This window comes from Anguilla rostrata, chromosome 5, assembly GCF_018555375.3.
Source record: "Anguilla rostrata isolate EN2019 chromosome 5, ASM1855537v3, whole genome shotgun sequence".
Taxonomy (NCBI): domain Eukaryota; kingdom Metazoa; phylum Chordata; class Actinopteri; order Anguilliformes; family Anguillidae; genus Anguilla; species Anguilla rostrata.
In genome coordinates this window covers 721,310-736,011 of record NC_057937.1, presented here as the reverse complement: position 1 = coordinate 736,011, position 14,702 = coordinate 721,310, and the positions used below count along the sequence as shown (strand labels likewise).

Here is a 14,702-nt window from a genome sequence, read left to right as displayed (position 1 = left end):
CCCAGAATACAGATTACAGAATAATGTCTGCCACATATTGAGTTGAAATGAACAGAATTTAAATTACTTCTGCTTTGATGCTGGCTGTACAAAACACTGTTCTCCTTGCTTTAAATATTTAAAAACTTAATGAAATTTTTCAGTTAGAACTGTTTAAAATGTTGTATAAGTAAATTGTAATGTGAAGTATATTGGCACAATCAAGCCAAGATTCCCTTTCAGATGAGTTCCTGTGGTTGTGCGATTCTGTCGTTTCTTATAAAGCACCTTTTCTTTCCTTCTCTCCGAAGTGCCAGTGTTCTCTGTAGTCTTTTGTCTTTCTCACACTGATGTGATTTGTTCTGTTCAACCCGAGCTTCACAGGGACCTACAGTAATGCTCATTTGCATTTATTCACTGATTTGGCTGTTCGTTTTGGGGGAATCCCATTTCTATAATTACCCAAAAACTTCCTCTGCCATGTGCACAGCTTGCATTAGAGACTGGAGCTGGTGTTTCTACCTCTTGACCTTGAATTACCTGACCACCTTTCACCGTGACTGAGAGTCACCTGACCACCTTTCACCGTGACTGAGAGTCACGTGACCACCTTTCACCGTGTCTGACAGTCACCTGACCACCTTTCACTGTGTCTGAGAGTTACCTGATCACCTTTCACCGTGTCTGAGAGTCACCTGACCACGTTTCACTGTGTCTGAGAGTCACCTGACCACCTTTCACCCTGTCTGAGAGTCACCTGACCACGTTTCACTGTGTCTGAGAGTCACCTGACCACCTTTCACTGTGTCTGAGAGTCACCTGACCACCTTTCACCCTGTCTGAGAGTCACCTGACCACGTTTCACTGTGTCTGAGAGTCACCTGACCACCTTTCACCATGTCTGAGAGTTACCTGACCACGTTTCACCGTGCCTGACCTTAATGGCAGAGTGTCTTCTGTTGATTCTAAAATACTTATCCCCCTCCAGCAGGGGGTGCTGGAGCATATCCCAGCATGCATTGGGCGAGAGACAGGAATACACCCCAGACAGGCCGCCAATCTATTCATTCCTGACTCATTTTGAACAAAACACTGAAATTATTATTAATTTTGTTATTATTATTATTATTATTATTATTATTATTATTGGCATGGATATCATCATGCCAAGATATTCTAAGCCCGCCTTTTATATCACCTAAAGATGCAGAACATGTCTGCCTACTGCTGGGGACCTTAGACACATTAACCATTAAATTATCTTTGAAAAGACAGCTGGTTTCTATTGCTAATTACCACCTGTGGAGCCTAAGTATGCCATCAGCAGAAGGATAAGCCATTTAGGCATACATACACACTCACACACACACACACACACACACACACACATATATATATATATATATATATATATATACCTTTTTAATGACTGTAAATCACAAACCCTGCCCCCTTCTTTTTTGCCATTACACAACTAACAACCTGGCAGAAATTAGTATAAATACATTAAACAATCTCCCACAGGCCTTGCAGTTCCTTTGAGACTAAATAAATGCGCTACGTTTCCCAAAACCGAAGGCAATGACTTCTGTCTTATTGCATAATATGATCATTCTAATTCAACGTTTCAGAATATCAATGATATTATTCCTCCCAAGCATATTTTCAGAAGGCGAAAACCAACATTTTACGGAAATGTAATCACTTCATTTTCAACCCCATGACAAATTTAAATAATTTCCTGCTAACCCACACTAATCAGACGGGGGAGAGTCGCTTATGGGGCAGGGCTGGGAATGATCGCTTTAATTAACCCTTTCCTGCGGTCGGGGTGCGTACTCTCCAGGGTACGAGCTCTGTCCCCCGAGAGCCTTCCTCCAGATAGATCTGACAGCTATTCCCCCCGCGGCTGTTTTACTGATGGAGTAAAAGGTGCACTGGATTGGTATTACTGTGGAGTAAAGGTGAATTCAGTGGCCTTCTGTATTTTTTTTTTTTTTTTTTTTCCTTTTCTTCTTTTCTTCTCCTAAGCTGTGTGCCCACATGACTGTTATTATAGAGGAATATTGGCTGTTATCTGTCATCCTCACAACTGGGCACACACTGCTGACAGATGGATATGAGTCGTGTAAAAACGAAATACATTTTCCCCATATTTGCAATGTGCATATTAGTAATGTGTTCCATTTGGAACCTCCACGGAAACATGTTTTTTCCCCGTTACGGTTTGTTACTTCAGGTCATTGCATTTTATTGCTAAAAAAGAAAAAAAAAAGGAAGTGCTCATGGGAAACACTGGAACATTGTTTTTCCAATCCGGTCTGAAGTGCGGCGACCAATTAGATGCCGGCTTTCCCTTTGCCCCCTCACTGTTGATTGGGTGAAATCAGGGCCTCCGTTAGGGGTTAAAGAAGGCCAGTGCATCCCAGGTTCCTTCTTTCAGTATCCCAAGATCCTCTGATTTCCGCCCCAGCTATGACACTGCAGGCCCGAGCGTGTGTGCGTGGGGGTGCGGGGGTGTGGGGGGAGTTTAAGCACACCATGTGACCCCCCCCCTCATGAAGGGACCTGGCAGAATGCGCTCGTTTTGGGCTCAGCGCTCCTCCCTCAGTCATCTCACGCCCTGACATCGTCACAATGAGGGGCCACAATGAGGGGCCACATCGCGCGGCTTTCGGCTTTGTCACCGCAAAAAAGAAAAGCCTGTTGCCCTGGTAACAAGAACCATAAATACCGCCTTCCGCATTTCTGAACGATAAAGTCCTTACCTGAAAATTTCAGAGGGAAGCACAGAAAGTTTTGAAGACATTATGTATGGCTTCGTTTAAAGAGCAACTCTTAAATGACTCGACTTCATTTGTGTTTGATGCCTGGCGCATAATGAAGGGGATCTTAATTGGATTCAAATACATCAGGGAGGAAAGAATTAAGCCGGAGCAGAAGAAATAACATAATGCATTTAAATGCATTTAAATCACCTCACTCCGCAGCCTCAGATGGAGCTCTTAATGAGCACAGCTTCTGCGCTGGCGCTAACGCGCGGAGGGGTGAACTACGGGAGAGGGGAGACCGTAGCAACCTCTGGGAGGGAGAAAAAAGAAACTTTGGACGTGGGCTAACAAAGGAACGAGCGTCTGCTTTCCAGGCACGTTACAGTGCTGCGCGGCTGCTTCTCTGAGCGGCTGTAAGACACACGTTTTATGACATCTGCTGTTCCCTGGAATAATTCATACCTCGACTCTTTGTTCTCCATTAAGATTGGAGACTTAACCGATTCCCGATTTATCTGTGTTTCTCCTCTCCTGCTGACACCCGCCTTTCACTATCAACAATTTCATGCATGACATCAGATAATTGCGCTAATTGCTATTCGCGCGGAATGCTTCCAATAGACTTACACCGGAAACTGACAGGCTGAGGAGTTTTAGTGTAATTACTTCAAAAATGTGCAAATGACAGCGCAGCCGCATTTGCATATCCCGGCTTCTTAAATGCTTTAATGAAGGTCGTCCGACGTGATTTTTAAATAATGTCTGCTTTCATCACGGTGCTCTCGTAAAAAAAAAAAGAGAAAAACTGCAACAGAGTTTAGATTTTAGAGTGAAATCTGGTCTTTGAAGTTAATATGTGGAGATAAACCCAAGGACATTTAATAATGCTATGGATCTGTTGTCATCCTTAAGGGACTGAAACCCCACCGAAGGAACGCACAGACACAATGAGGGAAGTCCTGCTTTAGCACCCACCAGCCTAGCTGAAAACTGCTAAAGATCAACAGCAGAACCATCTTAATGCTGTCTGCATTACATCGGCCGAAGGAAGATTCAGAAACAGTCAGAATTATTTTTTTAATGAAGCTGATCATATTCCAGGGGAACAATATTCAGTATCCAAATATAGTTTTAAGAACAGGATTGTAACAGCAGGTAGTGACCGCACAATGACCAGCGTAAAACCGAGTGGTGTAGGGTCTGTGATCTGACTGACCTTCCCCATTCATCCTGACCCTAACAGCGGCGTTAGCCCTAGCCCTCATGCTAACTCAGACCCTCATTCCAACCAACTACAAATAAAATGTAACACTTGTAATCACTCAACTTGTGAAGCAAAATGAGATATCACACCCTGCTCGTTTTCAGCAACATGACTGTGACACGTTTAATTTTAAATCTCGGGGGAGAAAACCACAGTTTAACGGAAGGAGTGACCCAAACGTGTGGCTTCAAAGACACGTCCGACCGCAAGCACGCAGCAGTGGCAGTCACGCCTGGGAGGGAGGGGGGATAATGCTCTGCTATCCAGAGAACTAAAAGAGTAACATGCTATTAGAGAGAGGGGTTGTGCGCGCGGGGGAAGTTTGAGCTTCCCTCCTGAATTTGGGAAGGAGGGCGGGAGGGAGGGAGGGAGGGAGAGGGGGAAGGAGAGAGGGAGGGAGGGCGTGCGTGCGTGTGTGTGTGTGTCTGTGTGTGCGTATGCGTATGCGTATGCATGTGCGTGTGTGCGTGTGCGTGAGTGTGTGTGTGTGTGTGTGTGTGTGTGTGTGCGTGCGTGCGTGTGTGTGTGTCTGTGTGTGCGTATGCGTGTGTGCGTGTGCGTGAGTGTGTGTGTGTGTGTGTGTGTGTGTGTGTGTTCTAGCTCTGCGCTCCTCCACCGCACAAAGAAGAAAGAGTCTTTGGAGGTGTTTTTCTCTCTTTTCTCTTTTTCATTAGACAATTCAAGGCCACATTTTCCATACATGTCCTGTGGAGAAAAATGCACAGAAATGTTCACAAAGGAAGACGTGTGCCTGTGTGTGCACCTTGACTTCTGTTCTATCACACGCTCAACATTCAGCACAAAGAGGAATTGTTCTTTAAGTGCTCGCACATTTTGTACAGTTTTTTACGCTGATTTCTGAAAAAAGTAGTATAATGCGTCTGAGGTTTCTGTAGTATTGTAATATATATTTCTCTTTGTTAGACGTCTCTTTCTCAGCACTGTTTCCTGCGAGCTCCACTTAATGAGAGTGAGTTATCTGTGCACCTTCCTCCGAGTCCCTTCTTCATGACTAAAGTTTTGTATTTTGTTTATTTATTTATTTATTTTTTTGTCACGCATGACCCTAAGCATGCTGGGACGGTTATGATCCCGTATATAAATGCTTGACCCTAAGCATGCTGGGACGGTTATGATCCCGTATATAAATGCTTGACCCTAAGCATGCTGGGACGGTTATGATCCCGTATATAAATGCTTGACCCTAAGCATGCTGGGACGGTTATGATCCCGTATATAAATGCATGACCCTAAGCATGCTGGGACGGTCGTGCTACATGAAAATACCACACCCCTGTGGGAGCTTCTGCTTTGTAAATACCTGTTCCTCAGTCACTAAGACGTGTCACCACCTTTATAATTACACCTTGTTTCCAAGGTTACATGTGCACAGGCTATCATCTTATTTTCTTTACCGTAATATTATTTTAAATAAATCTGTAATACAAAAAAATATAAAAACCATATCGGTGTAGAAAGCCCCTGGTATAAGCAGTTTAACCATGCACGGAATCTTAAAATCCCCCACGGACTTGTGAGCGGTTTAAAGGTCCTCACAAGAGAAAATACAATTAAGGGGATAAAAGCGTGCGACCCCGGTTTATAGGATGAGCAGAGAAAGGAGCGTGTGCGTGAGTGTTTATCATTATTACATCTGGACAGCACTTTGTGGCCCAGCTGAAAACACTCCTGCGGTCGTCAGCGTAAATCTGATAGCCATTGACTCTCTGAGCAGGAGCTCAGTCCCATGGTGCACCTCTGCAGTATTACATTACCAGGCCCCGAGGGGCTGCTGCCTGGCTTTGGAGCTCATCTGTATGCACAGGCCCGAAACGCACAGGCCCGAAACGCACAGGCCCGAAACGCACAGGCCCGAAACGCACAGGCTCGAAACGCACAGGCCCGAAACGCACAGGCCCGAAACGCTCAGGCCCGGAACGCTCAGGCCCGAAACGCACAGGCCCAAAACACAGCCCTTCGGTCGCACTTCCTGCTGCACCGTTTGCCAGTCTCCTGTAACCGTTTTATTCTCCCTTTCTCCTCTTCGCGGTGCATGTCAAGCCCGAGTTGTGTGGAATGACAGCAGGCCTGCGTGCGGCGCGGCTCAGCGCCTCCGCTAATGGCCTCTGTTTGGCTGTGGAACGCGCGGGTCTCGCCGGCGCGAAATTGAGTTCCTCCTGCCTGCCACGCGGGCGTCTCAGAACCTCATTTCCCCGGGTTTCCGTTCGTTAACGGTCGACCGCCCGTCCGGCCCGTTCACAGGAGGCGCCTTTGTGGGGGTGGGAGGTGGCGGTTTGAAACGGCCATTTTGGGTGTGGCAGGGAGATCAAAGAGCGGGTGGGGGGTGGCCTTTGTGAATCTTCGGCAAAACGCCGAACAAGTTTGTAATCACTCAGGTTTCCTCCCCCCAGCTGAGTGTCTGCGAACAGAGCCATTAGTCACCGCCCGAAACTCCCACAGTGCACAGCGTGTGTCCCGGACTTCACGGGAACAAGCGGAGGATGGAGCCCGCGCTGACATGGGAGGGGGGGGGGGGGGCGCGACACCGTCGGCATGGCCAAAAAAGGAGAACATACACAGATCAACGAAATGTTAAAAAAAATATATAAAATAAAACAGTTTAACAGGATCTACGAAACAGGGCATGAAAGAAAAGATTTATTTATTTTTTTTGCAGAAGAAAAACAGCTCAGAGCGTATGTGTACGCACACCTACGCACACGTGTGTTCACCCACACACATGCATGCAGGCACAGAAACACACACACACACACGTTCACAGGGACAGACACCAGAAGCCAGAGAGAAGCCACCCATTTTTCTTTTTATTTTCCTCTCTCTTTTCATGTTGAAAGCTTCGGGAAGGAATCTTGACTAACCCTCCAAGGATTGGAGGACGAATGTAATCACCGTGGAGGAACAGAGGTAAAGAGGGAAGAAGGAGAGGTATCATAAATAACGCAAGGAAATGTGAATGCATAATTAACTGTGCTGGCAGCCCGGGTCCTGGTAACGTGATTATCTCTTGTGTACTCCAGGTTCCTGAGCTTTGAAGCTCTCCAGGCTGCACTTCAGCGGCAGTTCTGTGCTGTGCGACAATCTCAGGCTAATTTGGTAGAATTAATACTTTACCAAAGTGATATCGCACGCAGTCACATCTGTGATTCACAGGATGTGAAAGACTGCAATATATTCAAATATAACAGCTGTTCAATATGGAAAAGAATGGGGTGAAAATCTACAGGGCTGTAAAACTGCTCTTGTGCAGAATCTTTGCTGAAGTATGAACAGTCTACTTTGCATTCTCAGATAAGTGAGACGTGTGTGCAGACTCGCAGAAAGATACTATTAATACTAATGCCGTGAAAAAAATAAATCTGTGTGGATGAATGGATGCAAAAAGAACTTTAGCTTAATTAATATCATAATTACAACCATACTCCTGTATGTACCTCCTGTGTTCAGTTTGTAATTACACATAAGCACAAATTTCCTGTTATGCTTCTTGCTTCTATTATGTATTACTGAAAATGTGCACAGTGACCTCCGCTTCACCCCACACAAATTCAATATTTAATTTTATAAGCAATAGCTGAACACTTGTCAACAGCGTGCGCTGTTGTCGATTATGAATAGTTACGTTTTTCTGAATCCAGTTGTGTTGCCGTGACAGCGGTGTTAATTCCACGGATACGAAAGACAAGGAAGGGTGATTACGGTGATCATAACATTGAATATAAAAACAAATAAAAGGATTAAAACCCATAACACACTCTGCCCCGCACAGAACCCTGTTATAATCAGCAGTGAAGGGGAAAAGAATGAGAACTCACCGCAGAAATGAATGCTGGCAGGAGGGATTTGTTCTTACAGTATTCACAAACCACCTGTATGTGTGTAGTACATTTTGGGAAGGGGGGCGTGGGGCGGGGCCTGTAGCCTGTCCCTCTTCCTGGCACGGCACCACCGATGGGATGCCAGCTCTTGGTGTTTATGTCCCATTTTCTTGCGCGTCAGGTCGCCATCTTGCAAGGATTTTCCCTGTGCAGCTTTTGTTAGGGTTTTATTTTATTTCAGGACGTCACGCTCAGGATGTTTGTTTGCTGTTTTTTGGGGCTCAAAGGCCTTAAGTGGAGAGCAGTTTTCTGAAAGGAACTTGTGACCGAAAGGTTGCGGGTTTGAGTCCTGGATGTGTGAATTTCATACCCAGGTGTATGTAAAATTGATATCAGGCTTTGTTCATTAGGGTGCCCCATATAAGCACACCCAGTGCAACAGTGTCACACATCCCCGTGCGTGAACTTTTGCTTGTGCCTACAGTGAAAATGTCAGAGGAGAAGGCCACACTTTTGTATTCATGTGCATGTGGGCGAGTGCCATATTGGCCAGGAATGTGGAATTTACCCAAGCTGCCAGCCCCCGTCAGCCCCTCCCTCTCAGCATCTGCACATCTGTCCGTCAAGACCGGCGTGACGAGCACTGCCAGTCTCACAGCTCAGGGAGGAGAAGGTACGGAAAAGTGTCGGGTCTGAATTAAATAATCAGTTAATCAGTCTTCATTTTGCATGGAGCCATTTACAAACTGGTTATTACACGATGCTTCCCAGACTGAAAAAATATATATTCTGTGGACCCTTAAACATCAGCCAAGCTGAGCTCCTGGAACATAATGGGACACAGCAAATAACTGTTGTTAATCGCATACAAAAATAGACCAGAACTCTTCAAGGTGAGAGGCTGACTCAGGTACTGTAATGACTGCTCTGGGCATCACGTACACAACGCCTTCAGAAGCCTTCGTAGGAAGTTCAGTGCCTGAGTCACTTATGAGATGTTCAGGGTCAGCTGGGGGGGCTGCGGGTACGCTGTTGTAATTTCCAGCATGTATAAACGTTAACATCCAAGTTTACAGTGTGACAGTCATTCCAATCATGTTGTGCAGAAACTCCGCGTTCAGGAAAATAAAAGAGTCAAAGGATTTTCAGATTAATGGAGGGAACCTTTCGCTCCTCACCTGAAATAAAAGAAAATGCTGGTGGGCTTTCCAGTACCAAAGGGTAACTCATGCACTGATTCCGAGTGACAGCTCAGTGCAATATCACTGGGGTCACACGTCAGAGAGAAGTCCATCTCCCGTCCAGACACAAACTCATAAGAGACGGGGTGTCAGAAACTGTGATCTGGCGCAGGCTGCGTCGACTGTTTATTTGTTTTCTGGTGTCAAAGCGACCGAGCTCTAACGATAAACTGACCCACCACTTCAAGCGCTGCTGTTGCTGCCCCTAAAATAATGTGAAATCACCTTTAGAGCGCGGAATGAGTGTCAATAGTACTCGTGTGGAGCACTGGATGCAGTCAGCCACAGTGATGGCACCACCTTCACCGCGCTGCTCGTATAGCTGATGGAAAATGAATATTTATTAGCAGCTGTAGTTGACAATGCTCAAAAAGCAGGCGAATGAAAGCGAGAGCACCGCGGCTGAACCCTTACCTTTGAGTCAAATGATAATTATGGTCATTACGTGAAGTAATAGCAGTTAATCACAGAAAAGTGAATCAGTGTAGGCGTACATGGATTTTAATATTAGTTAGTTATAGCCACACTTACATATGCGTTCCCCTCCCCCAGAGTTACTCAAACGGGGTTAAGATCGTGATTCCTCCACATGCGGGTGTCGGATCAGCACTGAGCAGCCCCCTTTATTTAAACGGCCAGTTTACCGGGGGTTTTGGGGCGATAAGCGACTGCCTCACATTCTGCCGTTTCTCTATTTTAACAAACCTGCCGCCCCCCTCTTTTGCAGGTTGCCATAGTTACAGCAACAACAGCGCAGATGGAAAAAAAAAATGTTTACCGCGATGTTCCATCGCCAGCGCCGGATCCCTGGAATGGACACCGTGGAAACGAGACGGGCGGGAGGGCGGTTCACCCTGTTTAGGGGCGCGTGGTGGCGGGGGTGGTTTGGGGGGGGGGGGGGGGGGGGGGGGGCGGTGTGACGCATAAAGTGGCTGACCAAGCCTAACCCACTGAATGAGAGGCCCATTCACTGAGCGAGGAGGCAGGAACACATCAGTCCTCCTCAACTGCTCATTCTCCATCCGCCTCGGGGAAAATCAATTACAGCAACACCTCTGCGCTAGCAGGAAGTAGCATTCTTAAGCCCCGAAAAGAATTAAACACTTAACACAAACACCTTCAGAATCACCCAGAGTTCCCCTGTATGCATTTTAATGCCTGTTGTATTAGTTATGTTAATTGGTTTACTCATTGTTTTTTTTTATATTTGCTCAGGCTGATGTCCAATGGAATAAGTGAGGTCGTTATGAAGAGGCTAATTTATTTCAGAGAAAGAGAAGGGAGCCTGACTTCTCATTTATTTGACACATTTCAGATAATTGTCCAAGTGCAAATTTGAAATATGCTAATATGAATCGTGGTTTGAGGGAATGAAAGCAACAGTTTATAATTCCCTGTCCCTCGGTGGTCTCCTTCAACTCAATAAAGTCCTGGTGGCTAATTTGATATTTTCAAATTTGCAATCATTTATTAATTATTTATTTATTTACTTATTTATTTTATTCTCGATGGCCATGGCAGAGAGAAGGTTTGGCGCAGCGCCTGTTTCTCAGAACGTTCCGTGCTGCAGCTACGTTGACCGGCTGCTTCGCCGCACCAACGTGCGTGAAGTCCCAGAATTCCCAGCGGCTGGGTGAAGCGACGGAGACTCGCTTCAGACGAAATCCGGCGCTCAGCCGAGGCAGGCGTCGCTGAGACGATGAGGACTCCTTACGCCTGTCAGCGTTTTATCTGTGAATACAAACACAGTTCTGATAATCCACTGAATTTAAATATAATACGAAATGAGACCCCAGGGGTTTCCAAGGCCTTTCATTTCATCATTCATGGAGAGGAGAAAAGGCGGCCATTTTAGAGCTCCCTCAACACACATTCTTGCACATTCCTACATGTTAATTATTCATATCAATTCAAAAACGGCAGTTAAATGTTTCGGGGGAAGCTGCGTTGATAGAAGCAGTGGATCCACAGGTGCACTCCAGGTTTATATGGAAATGAAAACATGTTGAATTTGATTAAAATGCTAGTTTGTTGTTCCATGTTGGAGTCCCTTCAGTTTTCTGTGACTGAAATCTTCAGAGACGTTATCAAAGCTTCGTCTCTCTTTGTTCCTGGGGGACTGGACTGCTACTGAGGAATCGGAAAGACTGTGAATTCATTTCCCAAGGAGGTGTCACTCACATTTACAGCATTGCAACATGTTGTATATTCCCATATTCCCTTCCATTTTTGGGTCTAAACAGTTTCCATTTTAAATGCCATTGTTAACAAACACACTACACACACACACACGTACACACACACATGCGCACTCACACATACATACGCGCAAATATACACACTCATCTTTGCATACTCACACCATTGCTGGTGATGTTGGATACTGAAGTTCTCTGAGGTGCTGTAAATAAGTGTGTGCACAGTGAAAGTTATCTGATGCTGTAAGTGCTCATTGAGACCCATGATTGAGTCTCAGGAGAGCACAGAGGTAGACTAGCCAGTGCTGTTCAGCTCCTTTTGTGGGTAGAAAACATTTCCTGGCTGTAAATGAGTTGATTTGACGACTGTTTTCCAGTGTGCTCTTGTGGCTGTTTACGTGCAGTTCTGTACGTTAGCACGTGTGTCATTTTTCGTTTTTGGCAAAGTTCCCAAATGCAGAACAGTCAGCGGGCTGGCCTGAAGCCTCTGTTCCCCTGGCCTGCCCTTTGCTGGAGTTCAGGACGGTGCAGCTCTTCTGGGTTTCTAACTTTATTTATTTATTTTTTCTGCAAGGCACTGATGAACTGTAGGCCGTTTCTTCTTGAACATACTGTTGCTACATAAGGTCACCAACTGATAATAATATCAGTTTAGCCAGCCTGCTAATTTAAAGTCCAATTGAGCATTAGCATGTTACTGCGCTAGCCATGCAGCGGCACCCACACCGGGCTTAGCTTCCCCTACCCTCATCGTAGAAAACGGCGCAGATTTAAACATTGTGGGCCTGTCGGTTTGGGAGGGCTGCGTGTAAGCGCACCTGTCCCAGAGAAACGCTGACCGTGCCTTTTCCACGCAGGCCGCCAGGTGAGCTGCAGGGCCAGGTGAGCGACCGCGGTTGCCGTGCCAACTCCGGGGCTGAGGCAGCTGCCGTCGGCGCGGTGCTGGCAGCCGATCCATCACAGAGTGCGCTGGAGAGAGAGAGACGTGGCGGGGGCCTAACTGTGAGCCCCCCCCCCTCCCCACTCAGCATTACAGCCAATTAGAGGCGTCCCACAGAGCCTGTCACTGACAGCCAGGCCACGCCGGTTAGACCCTGGTTAGGATGCACCCCCCTGTTCCCCACACAGGTGCTTCAGTAGAATACACCATTACTCCACTCTGGAAGGCACAAACTGAGGAGAGTTCACACAGAACTGCTGAGCCCTGTGAACATGCACACGGGGTGCTCTGACTCCTGTGCAACCAGGGCGTGTTGACAACCGAAACACTAATCTGCAAAAAGCCTTGGAGAATGCATCGTTTTTAAATACGCTTTGTTTACCGACTCTGTTTCACTTCACCCTCCAGTTACTGCACCGAGCAAGCACAGGGTAAATTGCATCTTTACGTTTAAAGTGTTGTGATTGTAACTATTAAATGTATTTTATTTAGTTGAATGCTGTCTTATTTAATAAGCTTGTGTGAGAAAATAATGGTTCTACTTGCAATTAAGAGAAAGACCTCATGGCCTCATTGATAAAAACAAATTCATTACAATAGGAGCGATGATTGGTTTAGTGTGTATGATTGCATGCCACGTACAGTAGTTATTATTTTACTCTCTTTCCTAGGGACCTCGATCCGGCCGACGCTGGCGTTAAATAAACATTTTTGCACCCATGCACTTGGTTGAATGCAGACATGCTTGTCTTCATGTGAACTTAGTCATGTTGTATAAATTCAGCCGTTCAAAATGAGAAAACATGCACCCCAGGATTGGCTCTCTGATCTCTGTACAGTGTGTACTTGTAGACTTGTAGTGCAGAGTCAGTTACATGTGTTAGGACTGGTTCACATGAGTATCTGCAGTAAAATAAAAAAAATCCTGCCAAACAAAAAACATTTAATGAATTAGAGAGAACAAGGGAAATCATGCAGTCAACTAAGTAATTACTTTGTAATTGTCTGTAATTGCGTTTTATGTCTTATTATGCCAAACCCTCCTGCTGTATAATTATTTGTATACATATGACTTTACATAAAATTATATTTGAACGAGTTTTACAAAGCGAATACGCATCATTTAAGATAATGATGCGCGTTATTTACAACGCACAGTAATTATCCACTGCGGTTTCATACTTATTTAGTAAAATATCGAACGTCTCATTTATATTAAAAAATGACATTGAGACAGTGTGCGCTGCATGCATGATTTAGCGTGACCATTACTGTCGAGATATTTAATTCAAAGCTAGTGAACACACATTCACAAATAGTCATTTTTCATGGTCGTAGTTCAGTTATTTGTAGAATCCAGTGACTTGAAAGCACACTGAGTTTGGACCTAAGCGTTCAAAAGTAAGTTTGCAGCGAGTGTTGAAATACTTTATTTATGATAATGTATGAGTTATTGCCGAAGTGTCAGAAGAGTATGGAAGACAGAACCCTAGACGTTTCTGTCAATGCATATTCAGTTATTGTGCAGATAGTTATTGGACTCAGGTCATGGGAATTCTGAGCGTCTGCTGAGTCTGTGAATGTGAACCAGGTCGGATGAATGCAGTTTCATACTGAGGTGGTGTATTTTTCCCTTAAACAGAGACAGGTACTGCTGAATTGTGGGTTGGAAAAAAAAATCATTTTCCATCATAATAATCATATTTACTGATAAGTTTTTATATGAAAAGATATAGCTGCCAGAGCGATTTCTGTTTCATACCAGGAAGAAGATATGAAATAGACGCTGAATTCGGATGAGTTCTGGTGTCCGGCTCGGGGAATTAAACGCTCCGGTAAAGCCGTGGCTGGCAGGGCTTCCAGACATGCTTTGTATTTCAGGTTTTTGATGTCGCCCGTTCCCGCCCACGGCGCCGAGCGTGGAATCGCCTGGCGGGCGAAAGCCTCGATCTGGAGATTCTGACGCCCGCTGGCCCGCGTCACTCCAGCGAGGGGTCACGACCGCCCATAAATTTACGGTTTACGGCCTGCAGGAAAAAGTCTAATTTTAGCGACGTCTGTAAATCACAGAAAGGGATAAATCTGAGCAGGTTTTAGGGCCTCTGATTCTCCATGCTTCAATCTGCACTCAGCAGTGGACGATGAAACCGCACAGACCAGTGGTCAAAGCTCTGTTCTCCTACGACCACCATTAACCTTCTCCACATGGCGATCTGACATCCACATAACGCCGTTTTTTCTTTTTTATTTTGATCTCTGTACGAAGCCCTGTAAGAAGCTCTGGTTCAGAACCTACCACTACGACTTCTGAGACAGGAGAAGTCACATGACCCAATGCTTCCATCTGCAATGACTTTCCCTTGAGTTTATGGTTGATTTTATTTTTTTATTAAATGAGGGAAGACATTAATAACGCCAGTTTATATTATATCCATAATAATGAAGCCCTATTGACTGAGTCCAAGATAAAATC

At 45.4% G+C, this 14,702-nt stretch overlaps 1 long non-coding RNA gene across 2 annotated transcripts in view; it reads left to right on the top strand.

Annotated features, from left to right (window-relative positions):
- Window positions 1–12,726, top strand: part of LOC135254408 (uncharacterized) — a 99,442-nt gene extending 86,716 nt beyond the window's left edge. Inside the window, exons 2-3 of one of the 2 annotated variants that reach the window (XR_010329869.1) lie at window positions 6,870–6,939; window positions 12,147–12,726. This is a non-coding gene — a long non-coding RNA (uncharacterized LOC135254408). The remainder of the gene's footprint in view (window positions 1–6,869; window positions 6,940–12,146) is intronic. The other variant, XR_010329868.1, reaches the window with a different exon arrangement.
- The last annotated feature ends 1,976 nt before the right edge of the window (window positions 12,727–14,702 follow it).